Consider the following 16,138-nt stretch of genomic DNA (forward strand, 5'->3'; position numbering starts at 1 on the left):
CGGCATGGCACCGCCAGTCTCCGGACTCAGTTTATTTTCGAGGAAAAAAAATTATCCGAAGAGGAAAAGCCAAAAGTCGAAAAATTAAAAATAAATATTATGAAAAAATAAAAAAGCGGGCAAAAAATAAATAGGGTGCAACACGAGGACTTCCGAGGGGGTCACCCATCCTAGTACTACTCTCGCCCAAGCCCGCTTAACTGCGGAGTTCTGATGGGATCCGGTGCATTAGTGCTGGTATGATCGCACCCATGACATGCCCTTCGAAACTCCCTTTTATGACAAAGCAGCAGACCTCGACGGCCCGAGACATTCGCGCCGCCGGGGCCGTTCTGGCGTAGGATTCAACGCGCTGCTCCCGCTATGCGGCATGGCACCGCCAGTCTCTGGACTCAGTTTATTTTCGGGGGAAAAAAATTATCCGAAGAGGAAAAGCCAAAAGCCGAAAAATTAAAAATAAATACTATCAAAAAATAAAAAAGCGGGCAAAAAAATAAAAGGGGTGCAACACGAGGACTTCCCAGGGGGCCACCCATCCTAGTACTACTCTCGCCCAAGCACGCTTAACTGCGGAGTTCTGATGGGATCCGGTGCATTAGTGCTGGTATGATCGCACCTATGACTTGCCCATCGAAACTCCCTTTTATGACAAAGCAGCAGACCTCGACGGCCCGAGACATTCGCGCCGCCGGGGCCGTTCTGGCGTAGGATTCAACGCGCTGGTCCCGCTATGCGGCATGGCACCGCCAGTCTCCGGACTCAGTTTATTTTCGGGGAAAAAAAATTATCCGAAGAGGAAAAGCCAAAAGCCGAAAAATTAAAAATAAATATTATCAAAAAATAAAAAAGCGGGCAAAAAATAAAAGGGGTGCAACACGAGGACTTTCCAGGGGGCCACCCATCCTAGTACTACTCTCGCCCAAGCACGCTTAACTGCGGAGTTCTGATGGGATCCGGTGCATTAGTGCTGGTATGATCGCACCCATGACTTGCCCATCGAAACTCCCTTTTATGACAAAGCAGCAGACCTCCACGGCCCGAGACATTCGCGCCGCTGGGGCCGTTCTGGCGTAGTATTCAACGCGCTGGTCCCGCTATGCGGCATGGCACCGCCAGTCTCCGGACTCAGTTTATTTTCGAGGAAAAAAAATTATCCGAAGAGGAAAAGCCAAAAGTCGAAAAATTAAAAATAAATATTATGAAAAAATAAAAAAGCGGGCAAAAAATAAATAGGGTGCAACACGAGGACTTCCGAGGGGGTCACCCATCCTAGTACTACTCTCGCCCAAGCCCGCTTAACTGCGGAGTTCTGATGGGATCCGGTGCATTAGTGCTGGTATGATCGCACCCATGACATGCCCTTCGAAACTCCCTTTTATGACAAAGCAGCAGACCTCGACGGCCCGAGACATTCGCGCCGCCGGGGCCGTTCTGGCGTAGGATTCAACGCGCTGCTCCCGCTATGCGGCATGGCACCGCCAGTCTCTGGACTCAGTTTATTTTCGGGGGAAAAAAATTATCCGAAGAGGAAAAGCCAAAAGCCGAAAAATTAAAAATAAATATTATCAAAAAATAAAAAAGCGGGCAAAAAAATAAAAGGGGTGCAACACGAGGACTTCCCAGGGGGCCACCCATCCTAGTACTACTCTCGCCCAAGCACGCTTAACTGCGGAGTTCTGATGGGATCCGGTGCATTAGTGCTGGTATGATCGCACCTATGACTTGCCCATCGAAACTCCCTTTTATGACAAAGCAGCAGACCTCGACGGCCCGAGACATTCGCGCCGCCGGGGCCGTTCTGGCGTAGGATTCAACGCGCTGGTCCCGCTATGCGGCATGGCACCGCCAGTCTCCGGACTCAGTTTATTTTCGGGGGAAAAAAATTATCCGAAGAAGAAAAGCCAAAAGCCGAAAAATTAAAAATAAATATTATCAAAAAATAAAAAAGCGGGCAAAAAATAAAAGGGGTGCAACACGAGGACTTCCCAGGGGGTCACCCATCCTAGTAGTACTCTCGCCCAAGCACGCTTAACTGCGGAGTTCTGATGGGATCCAGTGCATTAGTGCTGGTATGATCGCACCCATGACATGCCCTTCGAAACTCCCTTTTATGACAAAGCAGCAGACCTCGACGGCCCGAGACATTCGCGCCGCCGGGGCCGTTCTGGCATAGGATTCAACGCGCGGGTCCCGCTAGGCGGCATGGCACCGCCAGTCTCCGGACTCAGTTTATTTTCGGGGGAAAAAAATTATCCGAAGAGGAAAAGCCAAAAGCCGAAAAATTAAAAATAAATATTATCAAAAAATAAAAAAGCGGGCAAAAAATAAAAGGGGTGCAACACGAGGACTTCCCAGGGGGCCACCCATCCTAGTACTACTCTCGCCCAAGCACGCTTAACTGCGGAGTTCTGATGGGATCCGGTGCATTAGTGCTGGTATGATCGCACCCATGACTTGCCCATCGAAACTCCCTTTTATGACAAAGCAGCAGACCTCGACGGCCCGAGACATTCGCGCCGCTGGGGCCGTTCTGGCGTAGTATTCAACGCGCTGGTCCCGCTATGCGGCATGGCACCGCCAGTCTCCGGACTCAGTTTATTTTCGAGGAAAAAAAATTATCCGAAGAGGAAAAGCCAAAAGTCGAAAAATTAAAAATAAATATTATGAAAAAATAAAAAAGCGGGCAAAAAATAAATAGGGTGCAACACGAGGACTTCCGAGGGGGTCACCCATCCTAGTACTACTCTCGCCCAAGCCCGCTTAACTGCGGAGTTCTGATGGGATCCGGTGCATTAGTGCTGGTATGATCGCACCCATGACATGCCCTTCGAAACTCCCTTTTATGACAAAGCAGCAGACCTCGACGGCCCGAGACATTCGCGCCGCCGGGGCCGTTCTGGCGTAGGATTCAACGCGCTGCTCCCGCTATGCGGCATGGCACCGCCAGTCTCCGGACTCAGTTTATTTTCGGGGGAAAAAAATTATCCGAAGAGGAAAAGCCAAAAGCCGAAAAATTAAAAATAAATATTATCAAAAAATAAAAAAGCGGGCAAAAAATAAAAGGGGTGCAACACGAGGACTTCCCAGGGGGCCACCCATCCTAGTACTACTCTCGCCCAAGCACGCTTAACTGCGGAGTTCTGATGGGATCCGGTGCATTAGTGCTGGTATGATCGCACCCATGACTTGCCCATCGAAACTCCCTTTTATGACAAAGCAGCAGACCTCGACGGCCCGAGACATTCGCGCCGCTGGGGCCGTTCTGGCGTAGTATTCAACGCGCTGGTCCCGCTATGCGGCATGGCACCGCCAGTCTCCGGACTCAGTTTATTTTCGAGGAAAAAAAATTATCCGAAGAGGAAAAGCCAAAAGTCGAAAAATTAAAAATAAATATTATGAAAAAATAAAAAAGCGGGCAAAAAATAAATAGGGTGCAACACGAGGACTTCCGAGGGGGTCACCCATCCTAGTACTACTCTCGCCCAAGCCCGCTTAACTGCGGAGTTCTGATGGGATCCGGTGCATTAGTGCTGGTATGATCGCACCCATGACATGCCCTTCGAAACTCCCTTTTATGACAAAGCAGCAGACCTCGACGGCCCGAGACATTCGCGCCGCCGGGGCCGTTCTGGCGTAGGATTCAACGCGCTGCTCCCGCTATGCGGCATGGCACCGCCAGTCTCTGGACTCAGTTTATTTTCGGGGGAAAAAAATTATCCGAAGAGGAAAAGCCAAAAGCCGAAAAATTAAAAATAAATATTATCAAAAAATAAAAAAGCGGGCAAAAAAATAAAAGGGGTGCAACACGAGGACTTCCCAGGGGGCCACCCATCCTAGTACTACTCTCGCCCAAGCACGCTCAACTGCGGAGTTCTGATGGGATCCGGTGCATTAGTGCTGGTATGATCGCACCTATGACTTGCCCATCGAAACTCCCTTTTATGACAAAGCAGCAGACCTCGACGGCCCGAGACATTCGCGCCGCCGGGGCCGTTCTGGCGTAGGATTCAACGCGCTGGTCCCGCTATGCGGCATGGCACCGCCAGTCTCCGGACTCAGTTTATTTTCGGGGGAAAAAAATTATCCGAAGAAGAAAAGCCAAAAGCCGAAAAATTAAAAATAAATATTATCAAAAAATAAAAAAGCGGGCAAAAAATAAAAGGGGTGCAACACGAGGACTTCCCAGGGGGTCACCCATCCTAGTAGTACTCTCGCCCAAGCACGCTTAACTGCGGAGTTCTGATGGGATCCAGTGCATTAGTGCTGGTATGATCGCACCCATGACATGCCCTTCGAAACTCCCTTTTATGACAAAGCAGCAGACCTCGACGGCCCGAGACATTCGCGCCGCCGGGGCCGTTCTGGCATAGGATTCAACGCGCGGGTCCCGCTATGCGGCATGGCACCGCCAGTCTCCGGACTCAGTTTATTTTCGGGGAAAAAAAATTATCCGAAGAGGAAAAGCCAAAAGCCGAAAAATTAAAAATAAATATTATCAAAAAATAAAAAAGCGGGCAAAAAATAAAAGGGGTGCAACACGAGGACTTCCCAGGGGGCCACCCATCCTAGTACTACTCTCGCCCAAGCACGCTTAACTGCGGAGTTCTGATGGGATCCGGTGCATTAGTGCTGGTATGATCGCACCCATGACTTGCCCATCGAAACTCCCTTTTATGACAAAGCAGCAGACCTCGACGGCCCGAGACATTCGCGCCGCTGGGGCCGTTCTGGCGTAGTATTCAACGCGCTGGTCCCGCTATGCGGCATGGCACCGCCAGTCTCCGGACTCAGTTTATTTTCGAGGAAAAAAAATTATCCGAAGAGGAAAAGCCAAAAGTCGAAAAATTAAAAATAAATATTATGAAAAAATAAAAAAGCGGGCAAAAAATAAATAGGGTGCAACACGAGGACTTCCGAGGGGGTCACCCATCCTAGTACTACTCTCGCCCAAGCCCGCTTAACTGCGGAGTTCTGATGGGATCCGGTGCATTAGTGCTGGTATGATCGCACCCATGACATGCCCTTCGAAACTCCCTTTTATGACAAAGCAGCAGACCTCGACGGCCCGAGACATTCGCGCCGCCGGGGCCGTTCTGGCGTAGGATTCAACGCGCTGCTCCCGCTATGCGGCATGGCACCGCCAGTCTCTGGACTCAGTTTATTTTCGGGGGAAAAAAATTATCCGAAGAGGAAAAGCCAAAAGCCGAAAAATTAAAAATAAATATTATCAAAAAATAAAAAAGCGGGCAAAAAAATAAAAGGGGTGCAACACGAGGACTTCCCAGGGGGCCACCCATCCTAGTACTACTCTCGCCCAAGCACGCTTAACTGCGGAGTTCTGATGGGATCCGGTGCATTAGTGCTGGTATGATCGCACCTATGACTTGCCCATCGAAACTCCCTTTTATGACAAAGCAGCAGACCTCGACGGCCCGAGACATTCGCGCCGCCGGGGCCGTTCTGGCGTAGGATTCAACGCGCTGGTCCCGCTATGCGGCATGGCACCGCCAGTCTCCGGACTCAGTTTATTTTCGGGGGAAAAAAATTATCCGAAGAAGAAAAGCCAAAAGCCGAAAAATTAAAAATAAATATTATCAAAAAATAAAAAAGCGGGCAAAAAATAAAAGGGGTGCAACACGAGGACTTCCCAGGGGGTCACCCATCCTAGTAGTACTCTCGCCCAAGCACGCTTAACTGCGGAGTTCTGATGGGATCCAGTGCATTAGTGCTGGTATGATCGCACCCATGACATGCCCTTCGAAACTCCCTTTTATGACAAAGCAGCAGACCTCGACGGCCCGAGACATTCGCGCCGCCGGGGCCGTTCTGGCATAGGATTCAACGCGCGGGTCCCGCTATGCGGCATGGCACCGCCAGTCTCCGGACTCAGTTTATTTTCGGGGGAAAAAAATTATCCGAAGAGGAAAAGCCAAAAGCCGAAAAATTAAAAATAAATATTATCAAAAAATAAAAAAGCGGGCAAAAAATAAAAGGGGTGCAACACGAGGACTTCCCAGGGGGCCACCCATCCTAGTACTACTCTCGCCCAAGCACGCTTAACTGCGGAGTTCTGATGGGATCCGGTGCATTAGTGCTGGTATGATCGCACCCATGACTTGCCCATCGAAACTCCCTTTTATGACAAAGCAGCAGACCTCGACGGCCCGAGACATTCGCGCCGCTGGGGCCGTTCTGGCGTAGTATTCAACGCGCTGGTCCCGCTATGCGGCATGGCACCGCCAGTCTCCGGACTCAGTTTATTTTCGGGGAAAAAAAATTATCCGAAGAGGAAAAGCCAAAAGCCGAAAAATTAAAAATAAATATAATGAAAAAATAAAAAAGCGGGCAAAAAATAAAAGGGGTGCAACACGAGGACTTCCCAGGGGGCCACCCATCCTAGTACTACTCTCGCCCAAGCACGCTTAACTGCGGAGTTCTGATGGGATCCGGTGCATTAGTGCTGGTATGATCGCACCTATGACTTGCCCATCGAAACTCCCTTTTATGACAAAGCAGCAGACCTCGACGGCCCGAGACATTCGCGCCGCCGGGGCCGTTCTGGCGTAGGATTCAACGCGCTGGTCCCGCTATGCGGCATGGCACCGCCAGTCTCCGGACGCAGTTTATTTTCGGGGGAAAAAAATTATCCGAAGAGGAAAAGCCAAAAGCCGAAAAATTAAAAATAAATATTATGAAAAAATAAAAAAGCGGGCAAAAAATAAAAGGGGTGCAATACGAGGACTTCCCGGGGGTCACCCATCCTAGTACTAATCTCGCCCAAGCACGCTTAACTGCGGAGTTCTGATGGGATCCGGTGCATTAGTGCTGGTATGATCGCACCCATGACATGCCCATCGAAACTCCCTTTTATGACAAAGCAGCAGACCTCAACGGCCCGAGACATTCGCGCCGCCGGGGCCGTTCTGGCGTAGGATTCAACGCGCTGGTCCCGCTATGCGGCATGGCACCGCCAGTCTCCGGACTCAGTTTATTTTCGGGGGAAAAAAATTATCCGAAGAGGAAAAGCCAAAAGCCAAAAAATTAAAAATAAATATTATCAAAAAATAAAAAAGCGGGCAAAAAATAAAAGGGGTGCAACACGAGGACTTCCCAGGGGGCCACCCATCCTAGTACTACTCTCGCCCAAGCACGCTTAACTGCGGAGTTCTGATGGGATCCGGTGCATTAGTGCTGGTATGATCGCACCCATGACTTGCCCATCGAAACTCCCTTTTATGACAAAGCAGCAGACCTCGACGGCTCGAGACATTCGCGCCGCCGGGGCCGTTCTGGCGTAGTATTCAACGCGCTGGTCCCGCTATGCGGCATGGCACCGCCAGTCTCCGGACTCAGTTTATTTTCGGGGGAAAAAAATTATCCGAAGAGGAAAAGCCAAAAGCCGAAAAATTAAAAATAAATATAATGAAAAAATAAAAAAGCGGGCAAAAAATAAAAGGGGTGCAACACGAGGACTTCCCAGGGGGCCACCCATCCTAGTACTACTCTCGCCCAAGCACGCTTAACTGCGGAGTTCTGATGGGATCCGGTGCATTAGTGCTGGTATGATCGCACGCATGACATGCCCTTCGAAACTACCTTTTATGACAAAGCAGCAGACCTCGACGGCCCGAGACATTCGCGCCGCCGGGGCCGTTCTGGCGTGGGATTCAACGCGCTGGTCCCGCTATGCGGCATGGCACCGCCAGTCTCCGGACTCAGTTTATTTTCGAGGAAAAAAAATTATCCGAAGAGGAAAAGCCAAAAGTCGAAAAATTAAAAATAAATATTATGAAAAAATAAAAAAGCGGGCAAAAAATAAATAGGGTGCAACACGAGGACTTCCGAGGGGGTCACCCATCCTAGTACTACTCTCGCCCAAGCCCGCTTAACTGCGGAGTTCTGATGGGATCCGGTGCATTAGTGCTGGTATGATCGCACCCATGACATGCCCTTCGAAACTTCCTTTTATGACAAAGCAGCAGACCTCGACGGCCCGAGACATTCGCGCCGCCGGGGCTGTTCTGGCGTAGGATTCAACGCGCTGCTCCCGCTATGCGGCATGGCACCGCCAGTCTCCGGACTCAGTTTATTTTCGGGGGAAAAAAATTATCCGAAGAGGAAAAGCCAAAAGCCGAAAAATTAAAAATAAATATTATCAAAAAATAAAAAAGCGGGCAAAAAAATAAAAGGGGTGCAACACGAGGACTTCCCAGGGGGCCACCCATCCTAGTACTACTCTCGCCCAAGCACGCTTAACTGCGGAGTTCTGATGGGATCCGGTGCATTAGTGCTGGTATGATCGCACCTATGACTTGCCCATCGAAACTCCCTTTTATGACAAAGCAGCAGACCTCGACGGCCCGAGACATTCGCGCCGCCGGGGCCGTTCTGGCGTAGGATTCAACGCGCTGGTCCCGCTATGCGGCATGGCACCGCCAGTCTCCGGACTCAGTTTATTTTCGGGGGAAAAAAATTATCCGAAGAAGAAAAGCCAAAAGCCGAAAAATTAAAAATAAATATTATCAAAAAATAAAAAAGCGGGCAAAAAATAAAAGGGGTGCAACACGAGGACTTCCCAGGGGGTCACCCATCCTAGTAGTACTCTCGCCCAAGCACGCTTAACTGCGGAGTTCTGATGGGATCCAGTGCATTAGTGCTGGTATGATCGCACCCATGACATGCCCTTCGAAACTCCCTTTTATGACAAAGCAGCAGACCTCGACGGCCCGAGACATTCGCGCCGCCGGGGCCGTTCTGGCATAGGATTCAACGCGCGGGTCCCGCTATGCGGCATGGCACCGCCAGTCTCCGGACTCAGTTTATTTTCGGGGGAAAAAAATTATCCGAAGAGGAAAAGCCAAAAGCCGAAAAATTAAAAATAAATATTATCAAAAAATAAAAAAGCGGGCAAAAAATAAAAGGGGTGCAACACGAGGACTTCCCAGGGGGCCACCCATCCTAGTACTATTCTCGCCCAAGCACGCTTAACTGCGGAGTTCTGATGGGATCCGGTGCATTAGTGCTGGTATGATCGCACCCATGACTTGCCCATCGAAACTCCCTTTTATGACAAAGCAGCAGACCTCGACGGCCCGAGACATTCGCGCCGCTGGGGCCGTTCTGGCGTAGTATTCAACGCGCTGGTCCCGCTATGCGGCATGGCACCGCCAGTCTCCGGACTCAGTTTATTTTCGAGGAAAAAAAATTATCCGAAGAGGAAAAGCCAAAAGTCGAAAAATTAAAAATAAATATTATGAAAAAATAAAAAAGCGGGCAAAAAATAAATAGGGTGCAACACGAGGACTTCCGAGGGGGTCACCCATCCTAGTACTACTCTCGCCCAAGCCCGCTTAACTGCGGAGTTCTGATGGGATCCGGTGCATTAGTGCTGGTATGATCGCACCCATGACATGCCCTTCGAAACTCCCTTTTATGACAAAGCAGCAGACCTCGACGGCCCGAGACATTCGCGCCGCCGGGGCCGTTCTGGCGTAGGATTCAACGCGCTGCTCCCGCTATGCGGCATGGCACCGCCAGTCTCCGGACTCAGTTTATTTTCGGGGGAAAAAAATTATCCGAAGAGGAAAAGCCAAAAGCCGAAAAATTAAAAATAAATATTATCAAAAAATAAAAAAGCGGGCAAAAAAATAAAAGGGGTGCAACACGAGGACTTCCCAGGGGGCCACCCATCCTAGTACTACTCTCGCCCAAGCACGCTTAACTGCGGAGTTCTGATGGGATCCGGTGCATTAGTGCTGGTATGATCGCACCTATGACTTGCCCATCGAAACTCCCTTTTATGACAAAGCAGCAGACCTCGACGGCCCGAGACATTCGCGCCGCCGGGGCCGTTCTGGCGTAGGATTCAACGCGCTGGTCCCGCTATGCGGCATGGCACCGCCAGTCTCCGGACTCAGTTTATTTTCGGGGGAAAAAAATTATCCGAAGAAGAAAAGCCAAAAGCCGAAAAATTAAAAATAAATATTATCAAAAAATAAAAAAGCGGGCAAAAAATAAAAGGGGTGCAACACGAGGACTTCCCAGGGGGTCACCCATCCTAGTAGTACTCTCGCCCAAGCACGCTTAACTGCGGAGTTCTGATGGGATCCAGTGCATTAGTGCTGGTATGATCGCACCCATGACATGCCCTTCGAAACTCCCTTTTATGACAAAGCAGCAGACCTCGACGGCCCGAGACATTCGCGCCGCCGGGGCCGTTCTGGCATAGGATTCAACGCGCGGGTCCCGCTATGCGGCATGGCACCGCCAGTCTCCGGACTCAGTTTATTTTCGGGGGAAAAAAATTATCCGAAGAGGAAAAGCCAAAAGCCGAAAAATTAAAAATAAATATTATCAAAAAATAAAAAAGCGGGCAAAAAATAAAAGGGGTGCAACACGAGGACTTCCCAGGGGGCCACCCATCCTAGTACTACTCTCGCCCAAGCACGCTTAACTGCGGAGTTCTGATGGGATCCGATGCATTAGTGCTGGTATGATCGCACCCATGACTTGCCCATCGAAACTCCCTTTTATGACAAAGCAGCAGACCTCGACGGCCCGAGACATTCGCGCCGCTGGGGCCGTTCTGGCGTAGTATTCAACGCGCTGGTCCCGCTATGCGGCATGGCACCGCCAGTCTCCGGACTCAGTTTATTTTCGGAGGAAAAAAATTATCCGAAGAGGAAAAGCCAAAAGCCGAAAAATTAAAAATAAATATAATGAAAAAATAAAAAAGCGGGCAAAAAATAAAAGGGGTGCAACACGAGGACTTCCCAGGGGGCCACCCATCCTAGTACTACTCTCGCCCAAGCACGCTTAGCTGCGGAGTTCTGATGGGATCCGGTGCATTAGTGCTGGTATGATCGCACCTATGACTTGCCCATCGAAACTCCCTTTTATGACAAAGCAGCAGACCTCGACGGCCCGAGACATTCGCGCCGCCGGGGCCGTTCTGGCGTAGGATTCAACGCGCTGGTCCCGCTATGCGGCATGGCACCGCCAGTCTCCGGACGCAGTTTATTTTCGGGGGAAAAAAATTATCCGAAGAGGAAAAGCCAAAAGCCGAAAAATTAAAAATAAATATTATGAAAAAATAAAAAAGCGGGCAAAAAATAAAAGGGGTGCAATACGAGGACTTCCCGGGGGTCACCCATCCTAGTACTAATCTCGCCCAAGCACGCTTAACTGCGGAGTTCTGATGGGATCCGGTGCATTAGTGCTGGTATGATCGCACCCATGACATGCCCATCGAAACTCCCTTTTATGACAAAGCAGCAGACCTCAACGGCCCGAGACATTCGCGCCGCCGGGGCCGTTCTGGCGTAGGATTCAACGCGCTGGTCCCGCTATGCGGCATGGCACCGCCAGTCTCCGGACTCAGTTTATTTTCGGGGGAAAAAAATTATCCGAAGAGGAAAAGCCAAAAGCCGAAAAATTAAAAATAAATATTATCGAAAAATAAAAAAGCGGGCAAAAAATAAAAGAGGTGCAACACGAGGACTTCCCAGGGGGTCACCCATCCTAGTACTACTCTCGCCCAAGCATGCTTAACTGCGGAGTTCTGATGGGATCCGGGGCATTAGTGCTGGTATGATCGCAACCATGACATGCCCTTCGAAACTCCCCTTTATGACAAAGCAGCAGACCTCGACGGCCCGAGACATTCGCGCCGCCGGGGCCGTTCTGGCGTAGGATTCAACGCGCTGGTCCCGCTATGCGGCATGGCACCGCCAGTCTCCGGACTCAGTTTATTTTCGGGGGAAAAAATTATCCGAAGAAGAAAAGCCAAAAGCTGAAAAATTATAAATAAATATTATCAAAAAATAAAAAAGCGGGCAAAAAATAAAAGGGGTGCAACACGAGGACTTCCCAGGGGGTCACCCATCCTAGTACTACTCTCGCCCAAGCACGCTTAACTGCGGAGTTCTGATGGGATCCGGTGCATTAGTGCTGGTATGATCGCATGCATGACATGCCCTTCAAAACTACCTTTTATGACAAAGCAGCAGACCTCGACGGCCCGAGACATTCGCGCCGCCGGGGCCATTCTGGCGTAGGATTCAACGCGCTGGTCCCGCTATGCGGCATGGCACCGCCAGTCTCCGGACTCAGTTTATTTTCGAGGAAAAAAAATTATCCGAAGAGGAAAAGCCAAAAGTCGAAAAATTAAAAATAAATATTATGAAAAAATAAAAAAGCGGGCAAAAAATAAATAGGGTGCAACACGAGGACTTCCGAGGGGGTCACCCATCCTAGTACTACTCTCGCCCAAGCCCGCTTAACTGCGGAGTTCTGATGGGATCCGGTGCATTAGTGCTGGTATGATCGCACCCATGACATGCCCTTCGAAACTCCCTTTTATGACAAAGCAGCAGACCTCGACGGCCCGAGACATTCGCGCCGCCGGGGCCGTTCTGGCGTAGGATTCAACGCGCTGCTCCCGCTATGCGGCATGGCACCGCCAGTCTCCGGACTCAGTTTATTTTCGAGGAAAAAAAATTATCCGAAGAGGAAAAGCCAAAAGTCGAAAAATTAAAAATAAATATTATGAAAAAATAAAAAAGCGGGCAAAAAATAAATAGGGTGCAACACGAGGACTTCCGAGGGGGTCACCCATCCTAGTACTACTCTCGCCCAAGCCCGCTTAACTGCGGAGTTCTGATGGGATCCGGTGCATTAGTGCTGGTATGATCGCACCCATGACATGCCCTTCGAAACTCCCTTTTATGACAAAGCAGCAGACCTCGACGGCCCGAGACATTCGCGCCGCCGGGGCCGTTCTGGCGTAGGATTCAACGCGCTGCTCCCGCTATGCGGCATCGCACCGCCAGTCTCCGGACTCAGTTTATTTTCGGGGGAAAAAAATTATCCGAAGAGGAAAAGCCAAAAGCCGAAAAATTAAAAATAAATATTATCAAAAAATAAAAAAGCGGGCAAAAAAATAAAAGGGGTGCAACACGAGGACTTCCCAGGGGGCCACCCATCCTAGTACTACTCTCGCCCAAGCACGCTTAACTGCGGAGTTCTGATGGGATCCGGTGCATTAGTGCTGGTATGATCGCACCTATGACTTGCCCATCGAAACTCCCTTTTATGACAAAGCAGCAGACCTCGACGGCCCGAGACATTCGCGCCGCCGGGGCCGTTCTGGCGTAGGATTCAACGCGCTGGTCCCGCTATGCGGCATGGCACCGCCAGTCTCCGGACTCAGTTTATTTTCGGGGGAAAAAAATTATCCGAAGAAGAAAAGCCAAAAGCCGAAAAATTAAAAATAAATATTATCAAAAAATAAAAAAGCGGGCAAAAAATAAAAGGGGTGCAACACGAGGACTTCCCAGGGGGTCACCCATCCTAGTAGTACTCTCGCCCAAGCACGCTTAACTGCGGAGTTCTGATGGGATCCAGTGCATTAGTGCTGGTATGATCGCACCCATGACATGCCCTTCGAAACTCCCTTTTATGACAAAGCAGCAGACCTCGACGGCCCGAGACATTCGCGCCGCCGGGGCCGTTCTGGCATAGGATTCAACGCGCGGGTCCCGCTATGCGGCATGGCACCGCCAGTCTCCGGACTCAGTTTATTTTCGGGGGAAAAAAATTATCCGAAGAGGAAAAGCCAAAAGCCGAAAAATTAAAAATAAATATTATCAAAAAATAAAAAAGCAGGCAAAAAATAAAAGGGGTGCAACACGAGGACTTCCCAGGGGGCCACCCATCCTAGTACTACTTTCGCCCAAGCACGCTTAACTGCGGAGTTCTGATGGGATCCGGTGCATTAGTGCTGGTATGATCGCACCCATGACTTGCCCATCGAAACTCCCTTTTATGACAAAGCAGCAGACCTCGACGGCCCGAGACATTCGCGCCGCTGGGGCCGTTCTGGCGTAGTATTCAACGCGCTGGTCCCGCTATGCGGCATGGCACCGCCAGTCTCCGGACTCAGTTTATTTTCGAGGAAAAAAAATTATCCGAAGAGGAAAAGCCAAAAGCCGAAAAATTAAAAATAAATATTATCGAAAAATAAAAAAGCGGGCAAAAAATAAAAGAGGTGCAACACGAGGACTTCCCAGGGGGTCACCCATCCTAGTACTACTCTCGCCCAAGCATGCTTAACTGCGGAGTTCTGATGGGATCCGGGGCATTAGTGCTGGTATGATCGCAACCATGACATGCCCTTCGAAACTCCCCTTTATGACAAAGCAGCAGACCTCGACGGCCCGAGACATTCGCGCCGCCGGGGCCGTTCTGGCGTAGGATTCAACGCGCTGGTCCCGCTATGCGGCATGGCACCGCCAGTCTCCGGACTCAGTTTATTTTCGGGGGAAAAAATTATCCGAAGAAGAAAAGCCAAAAGCCGAAAAATTATAAATAAATATTATCAAAAAATAAAAAAGCGGGCAAAAAATAAAAGGGGTGCAACACGAGGACTTCCCAGGGGGTCACCCATCCTAGTACTACTCTCGCCCAAGCACGCTTAACTGCGGAGTTCTGATGGGATCCGGTGCATTAGTGCTGGTATGATCGCATGCATGACATGCCCTTCGAAACTACCTTTTATGACAAAGCAGCAGACCTCGACGGCCCGAGACATTCGCGCCGCCGGGGCCGTTCTGGCGTAGGATTCAACGCGCTGGTCCCGCTATGCGGCATGGCACCGCCAGTCTCCGGACTCAGTTTATTTTCGAGGAAAAAAAATTATCCGAAGAGGAAAAGCCAAAAGTCGAAAAATTAAAAATAAATATTATGAAAAAATAAAAAAGCGGGCAAAAAATAAATAGGGTGCAACACGAGGACTTCCGAGGGGGTCACCCATCCTAGTACTACTCTCGCCCAAGCCCGCTTAACTGCGGAGTTCTGATGGGATCCGGTGCATTAGTGCTGGTATGATCGCACCCATGACATGCCCTTCGAAACTCCCTTTTATGACAAAGCAGCAGACCTCGACGGCCCGAGACATTCGCGCCGCCGGGGCCGTTCTGGCGTAGGATTCAACGCGCTGCTCCCGCTATGCGGCATGGCACCGCCAGTCTCCGGACTCAGTTTATTTTCGAGGAAAAAAAATTATCCGAAGAGGAAAAGCCGAAAGTCGAAAAATTAAAAATAAATATTATGAAAAAATAAAAAAGCGGGCAAAAAATAAATAGGGTGCAACACGAGGACTTCCGAGGGGGTCACCCATCCTAGTACTACTCTCGCCCAAGCCCGCTTAACTGCGGAGTTCTGATGGGATCCGGTGCATTAGTGCTGGTATGATCGCACCCATGACATGCCCTTCGAAACTCCCTTTTATGACAAAGCAGCAGACCTCGACGGCCCGAGACATTCGCGCCGCCGGGGCCGTTCTGGCGTAGGATTCAACGCGCTGCTCCCGCTATGCGGCATGGCACCGCCAGTCTCCGGACTCAGTTTATTTTCGGGGGAAAAAAATTATCCGAAGAGGAAAAGCCAAAAGCCGAAAAATTAAAAATAAATATTATCAAAAAATAAAAAAGCGGGCAAAAAAATAAAAGGGGTGCAACACGAGGACTTCCCAGGGGGCCACCCATCCTAGTACTACTCTCGCCCAAGCACGCTTAACTGCGGAGTTCTGATGGGATCCGGTGCATTAGTGCTGGTATGATCGCACCTATGACTTGCCCATCGAAACTCCCTTTTATGACAAAGCAGCAGACCTCGACGGCCCGAGACATTCGCGCCGCCGGGGCCGTTCTGGCGTAGGATTCAACGCGCTGGTCCCGCTATGCGGCATGGCACCGCCAGTCTCCGGACTCAGTTTATTTTCGGGGGAAAAAAATTATCCGAAGAAGAAAAGCCAAAAGCCGAAAAATTAAAAATAAATATTATCAAAAAATAAAAAAGCGGGCAAAAAATAAAAGGGGTGCAACACGAGGACTTCCCAGGGGGTCACCCATCCTAGTAGTACTCTCGCCCAAGCACGCTTAACTGCGGAGTTCTGATGGGATCCAGTGCATTAGTGCTGGTATGATCGCACCCATGACATGCCCTTCGAAACTCCCTTTTATGACAAAGCAGCAGACCTCGACGGCCCGAGACATTCGCGCCGCCGGGGCCGTTCTGGCATAGGATTCAACGCGCGGGTCCCGCTATGCGGCATGGCACCGCCAGTCTCCGGACTCAG

General features: G+C 50.1%; 44 non-coding genes across 44 annotated transcripts; all 44 read right to left on the bottom strand.

The window, feature by feature from the left end:
* Positions 1-132: 132 nt before the first annotated feature.
* On the bottom strand, positions 133-251 carry LOC149767646 (5S ribosomal RNA). The gene has a single exon (XR_016406346.1). It is a non-coding gene; the product is annotated as a 5S ribosomal RNA (ribosomal RNA).
* Positions 252-499: 248 nt separating this feature from the next.
* Positions 500-618, bottom strand: LOC149767647 (5S ribosomal RNA). Its single transcript, XR_016404474.1, has one exon. It is a non-coding gene; the product is annotated as a 5S ribosomal RNA (ribosomal RNA).
* Positions 619-865: 247 nt separating this feature from the next.
* LOC149767648 (5S ribosomal RNA) lies at positions 866-984 on the bottom strand. The gene has a single exon (XR_016405094.1). It is a non-coding gene; the product is annotated as a 5S ribosomal RNA (ribosomal RNA).
* Positions 985-1,231: 247 nt separating this feature from the next.
* LOC149767649 (5S ribosomal RNA) lies at positions 1,232-1,350 on the bottom strand. The gene has a single exon (XR_016406348.1). It is a non-coding gene; the product is annotated as a 5S ribosomal RNA (ribosomal RNA).
* A 248-nt stretch (positions 1,351-1,598) lies between these two features.
* LOC149767650 (5S ribosomal RNA) lies at positions 1,599-1,717 on the bottom strand. The gene has a single exon (XR_016404475.1). It is a non-coding gene; the product is annotated as a 5S ribosomal RNA (ribosomal RNA).
* Positions 1,718-1,964: 247 nt separating this feature from the next.
* LOC149767651 (5S ribosomal RNA) lies at positions 1,965-2,083 on the bottom strand. The gene has a single exon (XR_016406396.1). It is a non-coding gene; the product is annotated as a 5S ribosomal RNA (ribosomal RNA).
* A 247-nt stretch (positions 2,084-2,330) lies between these two features.
* LOC149767652 (5S ribosomal RNA) lies at positions 2,331-2,449 on the bottom strand. The gene has a single exon (XR_016401279.1). It is a non-coding gene; the product is annotated as a 5S ribosomal RNA (ribosomal RNA).
* A 247-nt stretch (positions 2,450-2,696) lies between these two features.
* On the bottom strand, positions 2,697-2,815 carry LOC149767653 (5S ribosomal RNA). The gene has a single exon (XR_016406349.1). It is a non-coding gene; the product is annotated as a 5S ribosomal RNA (ribosomal RNA).
* A 247-nt stretch (positions 2,816-3,062) lies between these two features.
* Positions 3,063-3,181, bottom strand: LOC149767654 (5S ribosomal RNA). The gene has a single exon (XR_016401280.1). It is a non-coding gene; the product is annotated as a 5S ribosomal RNA (ribosomal RNA).
* A 247-nt stretch (positions 3,182-3,428) lies between these two features.
* LOC149767655 (5S ribosomal RNA) lies at positions 3,429-3,547 on the bottom strand. Its single transcript, XR_016406350.1, has one exon. It is a non-coding gene; the product is annotated as a 5S ribosomal RNA (ribosomal RNA).
* Positions 3,548-3,795: 248 nt separating this feature from the next.
* On the bottom strand, positions 3,796-3,914 carry LOC149767656 (5S ribosomal RNA). The gene has a single exon (XR_016407884.1). It is a non-coding gene; the product is annotated as a 5S ribosomal RNA (ribosomal RNA).
* A 247-nt stretch (positions 3,915-4,161) lies between these two features.
* On the bottom strand, positions 4,162-4,280 carry LOC149767657 (5S ribosomal RNA). Its single transcript, XR_016406397.1, has one exon. It is a non-coding gene; the product is annotated as a 5S ribosomal RNA (ribosomal RNA).
* A 247-nt stretch (positions 4,281-4,527) lies between these two features.
* On the bottom strand, positions 4,528-4,646 carry LOC149767658 (5S ribosomal RNA). Its single transcript, XR_016401282.1, has one exon. It is a non-coding gene; the product is annotated as a 5S ribosomal RNA (ribosomal RNA).
* Positions 4,647-4,893: 247 nt separating this feature from the next.
* On the bottom strand, positions 4,894-5,012 carry LOC149767659 (5S ribosomal RNA). Its single transcript, XR_016406351.1, has one exon. It is a non-coding gene; the product is annotated as a 5S ribosomal RNA (ribosomal RNA).
* A 248-nt stretch (positions 5,013-5,260) lies between these two features.
* LOC149767660 (5S ribosomal RNA) lies at positions 5,261-5,379 on the bottom strand. Its single transcript, XR_016404476.1, has one exon. It is a non-coding gene; the product is annotated as a 5S ribosomal RNA (ribosomal RNA).
* Positions 5,380-5,626: 247 nt separating this feature from the next.
* LOC149767661 (5S ribosomal RNA) lies at positions 5,627-5,745 on the bottom strand. The gene has a single exon (XR_016406399.1). It is a non-coding gene; the product is annotated as a 5S ribosomal RNA (ribosomal RNA).
* A 247-nt stretch (positions 5,746-5,992) lies between these two features.
* Positions 5,993-6,111, bottom strand: LOC149767662 (5S ribosomal RNA). The gene has a single exon (XR_016401283.1). It is a non-coding gene; the product is annotated as a 5S ribosomal RNA (ribosomal RNA).
* Positions 6,112-6,358: 247 nt separating this feature from the next.
* Positions 6,359-6,477, bottom strand: LOC149767663 (5S ribosomal RNA). The gene has a single exon (XR_016404477.1). It is a non-coding gene; the product is annotated as a 5S ribosomal RNA (ribosomal RNA).
* Positions 6,478-6,724: 247 nt separating this feature from the next.
* On the bottom strand, positions 6,725-6,842 carry LOC149767664 (5S ribosomal RNA). Its single transcript, XR_016404719.1, has one exon. It is a non-coding gene; the product is annotated as a 5S ribosomal RNA (ribosomal RNA).
* Positions 6,843-7,089: 247 nt separating this feature from the next.
* LOC149767665 (5S ribosomal RNA) lies at positions 7,090-7,208 on the bottom strand. Its single transcript, XR_016401284.1, has one exon. It is a non-coding gene; the product is annotated as a 5S ribosomal RNA (ribosomal RNA).
* A 247-nt stretch (positions 7,209-7,455) lies between these two features.
* LOC149767666 (5S ribosomal RNA) lies at positions 7,456-7,574 on the bottom strand. The gene has a single exon (XR_016404927.1). It is a non-coding gene; the product is annotated as a 5S ribosomal RNA (ribosomal RNA).
* A 247-nt stretch (positions 7,575-7,821) lies between these two features.
* On the bottom strand, positions 7,822-7,940 carry LOC149767667 (5S ribosomal RNA). The gene has a single exon (XR_016406352.1). It is a non-coding gene; the product is annotated as a 5S ribosomal RNA (ribosomal RNA).
* Positions 7,941-8,188: 248 nt separating this feature from the next.
* Positions 8,189-8,307, bottom strand: LOC149767668 (5S ribosomal RNA). The gene has a single exon (XR_016404478.1). It is a non-coding gene; the product is annotated as a 5S ribosomal RNA (ribosomal RNA).
* Positions 8,308-8,554: 247 nt separating this feature from the next.
* LOC149767669 (5S ribosomal RNA) lies at positions 8,555-8,673 on the bottom strand. The gene has a single exon (XR_016406400.1). It is a non-coding gene; the product is annotated as a 5S ribosomal RNA (ribosomal RNA).
* Positions 8,674-8,920: 247 nt separating this feature from the next.
* Positions 8,921-9,039, bottom strand: LOC149767670 (5S ribosomal RNA). The gene has a single exon (XR_016402618.1). It is a non-coding gene; the product is annotated as a 5S ribosomal RNA (ribosomal RNA).
* A 247-nt stretch (positions 9,040-9,286) lies between these two features.
* On the bottom strand, positions 9,287-9,405 carry LOC149767671 (5S ribosomal RNA). Its single transcript, XR_016406353.1, has one exon. It is a non-coding gene; the product is annotated as a 5S ribosomal RNA (ribosomal RNA).
* A 248-nt stretch (positions 9,406-9,653) lies between these two features.
* LOC149767672 (5S ribosomal RNA) lies at positions 9,654-9,772 on the bottom strand. Its single transcript, XR_016404479.1, has one exon. It is a non-coding gene; the product is annotated as a 5S ribosomal RNA (ribosomal RNA).
* A 247-nt stretch (positions 9,773-10,019) lies between these two features.
* Positions 10,020-10,138, bottom strand: LOC149767673 (5S ribosomal RNA). The gene has a single exon (XR_016406401.1). It is a non-coding gene; the product is annotated as a 5S ribosomal RNA (ribosomal RNA).
* A 247-nt stretch (positions 10,139-10,385) lies between these two features.
* LOC149767674 (5S ribosomal RNA) lies at positions 10,386-10,504 on the bottom strand. The gene has a single exon (XR_016404750.1). It is a non-coding gene; the product is annotated as a 5S ribosomal RNA (ribosomal RNA).
* A 247-nt stretch (positions 10,505-10,751) lies between these two features.
* On the bottom strand, positions 10,752-10,870 carry LOC149767675 (5S ribosomal RNA). Its single transcript, XR_016404593.1, has one exon. It is a non-coding gene; the product is annotated as a 5S ribosomal RNA (ribosomal RNA).
* A 247-nt stretch (positions 10,871-11,117) lies between these two features.
* LOC149767676 (5S ribosomal RNA) lies at positions 11,118-11,235 on the bottom strand. The gene has a single exon (XR_016404720.1). It is a non-coding gene; the product is annotated as a 5S ribosomal RNA (ribosomal RNA).
* Positions 11,236-11,482: 247 nt separating this feature from the next.
* LOC149767677 (5S ribosomal RNA) lies at positions 11,483-11,601 on the bottom strand. The gene has a single exon (XR_016408436.1). It is a non-coding gene; the product is annotated as a 5S ribosomal RNA (ribosomal RNA).
* Positions 11,602-11,847: 246 nt separating this feature from the next.
* Positions 11,848-11,966, bottom strand: LOC149767678 (5S ribosomal RNA). Its single transcript, XR_016405354.1, has one exon. It is a non-coding gene; the product is annotated as a 5S ribosomal RNA (ribosomal RNA).
* A 247-nt stretch (positions 11,967-12,213) lies between these two features.
* On the bottom strand, positions 12,214-12,332 carry LOC149767679 (5S ribosomal RNA). Its single transcript, XR_016406354.1, has one exon. It is a non-coding gene; the product is annotated as a 5S ribosomal RNA (ribosomal RNA).
* Positions 12,333-12,579: 247 nt separating this feature from the next.
* On the bottom strand, positions 12,580-12,698 carry LOC149767680 (5S ribosomal RNA). The gene has a single exon (XR_016406355.1). It is a non-coding gene; the product is annotated as a 5S ribosomal RNA (ribosomal RNA).
* A 248-nt stretch (positions 12,699-12,946) lies between these two features.
* Positions 12,947-13,065, bottom strand: LOC149767681 (5S ribosomal RNA). Its single transcript, XR_016404480.1, has one exon. It is a non-coding gene; the product is annotated as a 5S ribosomal RNA (ribosomal RNA).
* Positions 13,066-13,312: 247 nt separating this feature from the next.
* On the bottom strand, positions 13,313-13,431 carry LOC149767682 (5S ribosomal RNA). Its single transcript, XR_016406402.1, has one exon. It is a non-coding gene; the product is annotated as a 5S ribosomal RNA (ribosomal RNA).
* A 247-nt stretch (positions 13,432-13,678) lies between these two features.
* LOC149767683 (5S ribosomal RNA) lies at positions 13,679-13,797 on the bottom strand. The gene has a single exon (XR_016405346.1). It is a non-coding gene; the product is annotated as a 5S ribosomal RNA (ribosomal RNA).
* A 247-nt stretch (positions 13,798-14,044) lies between these two features.
* On the bottom strand, positions 14,045-14,163 carry LOC149767684 (5S ribosomal RNA). Its single transcript, XR_016408438.1, has one exon. It is a non-coding gene; the product is annotated as a 5S ribosomal RNA (ribosomal RNA).
* Positions 14,164-14,409: 246 nt separating this feature from the next.
* On the bottom strand, positions 14,410-14,528 carry LOC149767685 (5S ribosomal RNA). Its single transcript, XR_016405355.1, has one exon. It is a non-coding gene; the product is annotated as a 5S ribosomal RNA (ribosomal RNA).
* A 247-nt stretch (positions 14,529-14,775) lies between these two features.
* LOC149767686 (5S ribosomal RNA) lies at positions 14,776-14,894 on the bottom strand. Its single transcript, XR_016406356.1, has one exon. It is a non-coding gene; the product is annotated as a 5S ribosomal RNA (ribosomal RNA).
* Positions 14,895-15,141: 247 nt separating this feature from the next.
* On the bottom strand, positions 15,142-15,260 carry LOC149767687 (5S ribosomal RNA). The gene has a single exon (XR_016406357.1). It is a non-coding gene; the product is annotated as a 5S ribosomal RNA (ribosomal RNA).
* Positions 15,261-15,508: 248 nt separating this feature from the next.
* On the bottom strand, positions 15,509-15,627 carry LOC149767688 (5S ribosomal RNA). The gene has a single exon (XR_016404481.1). It is a non-coding gene; the product is annotated as a 5S ribosomal RNA (ribosomal RNA).
* A 247-nt stretch (positions 15,628-15,874) lies between these two features.
* LOC149767689 (5S ribosomal RNA) lies at positions 15,875-15,993 on the bottom strand. Its single transcript, XR_016406403.1, has one exon. It is a non-coding gene; the product is annotated as a 5S ribosomal RNA (ribosomal RNA).
* Positions 15,994-16,138: the final 145 nt, after the last annotated feature.

Source organism: Phoenix dactylifera, chromosome 4 (genome assembly GCF_051530095.1).
Source record: "Phoenix dactylifera cultivar Ajwa chromosome 4, Ajwa_hap1_PhDact_Kaust_v1.1, whole genome shotgun sequence".
Classification (NCBI taxonomy): domain Eukaryota; kingdom Viridiplantae; phylum Streptophyta; class Magnoliopsida; order Arecales; family Arecaceae; genus Phoenix; species Phoenix dactylifera.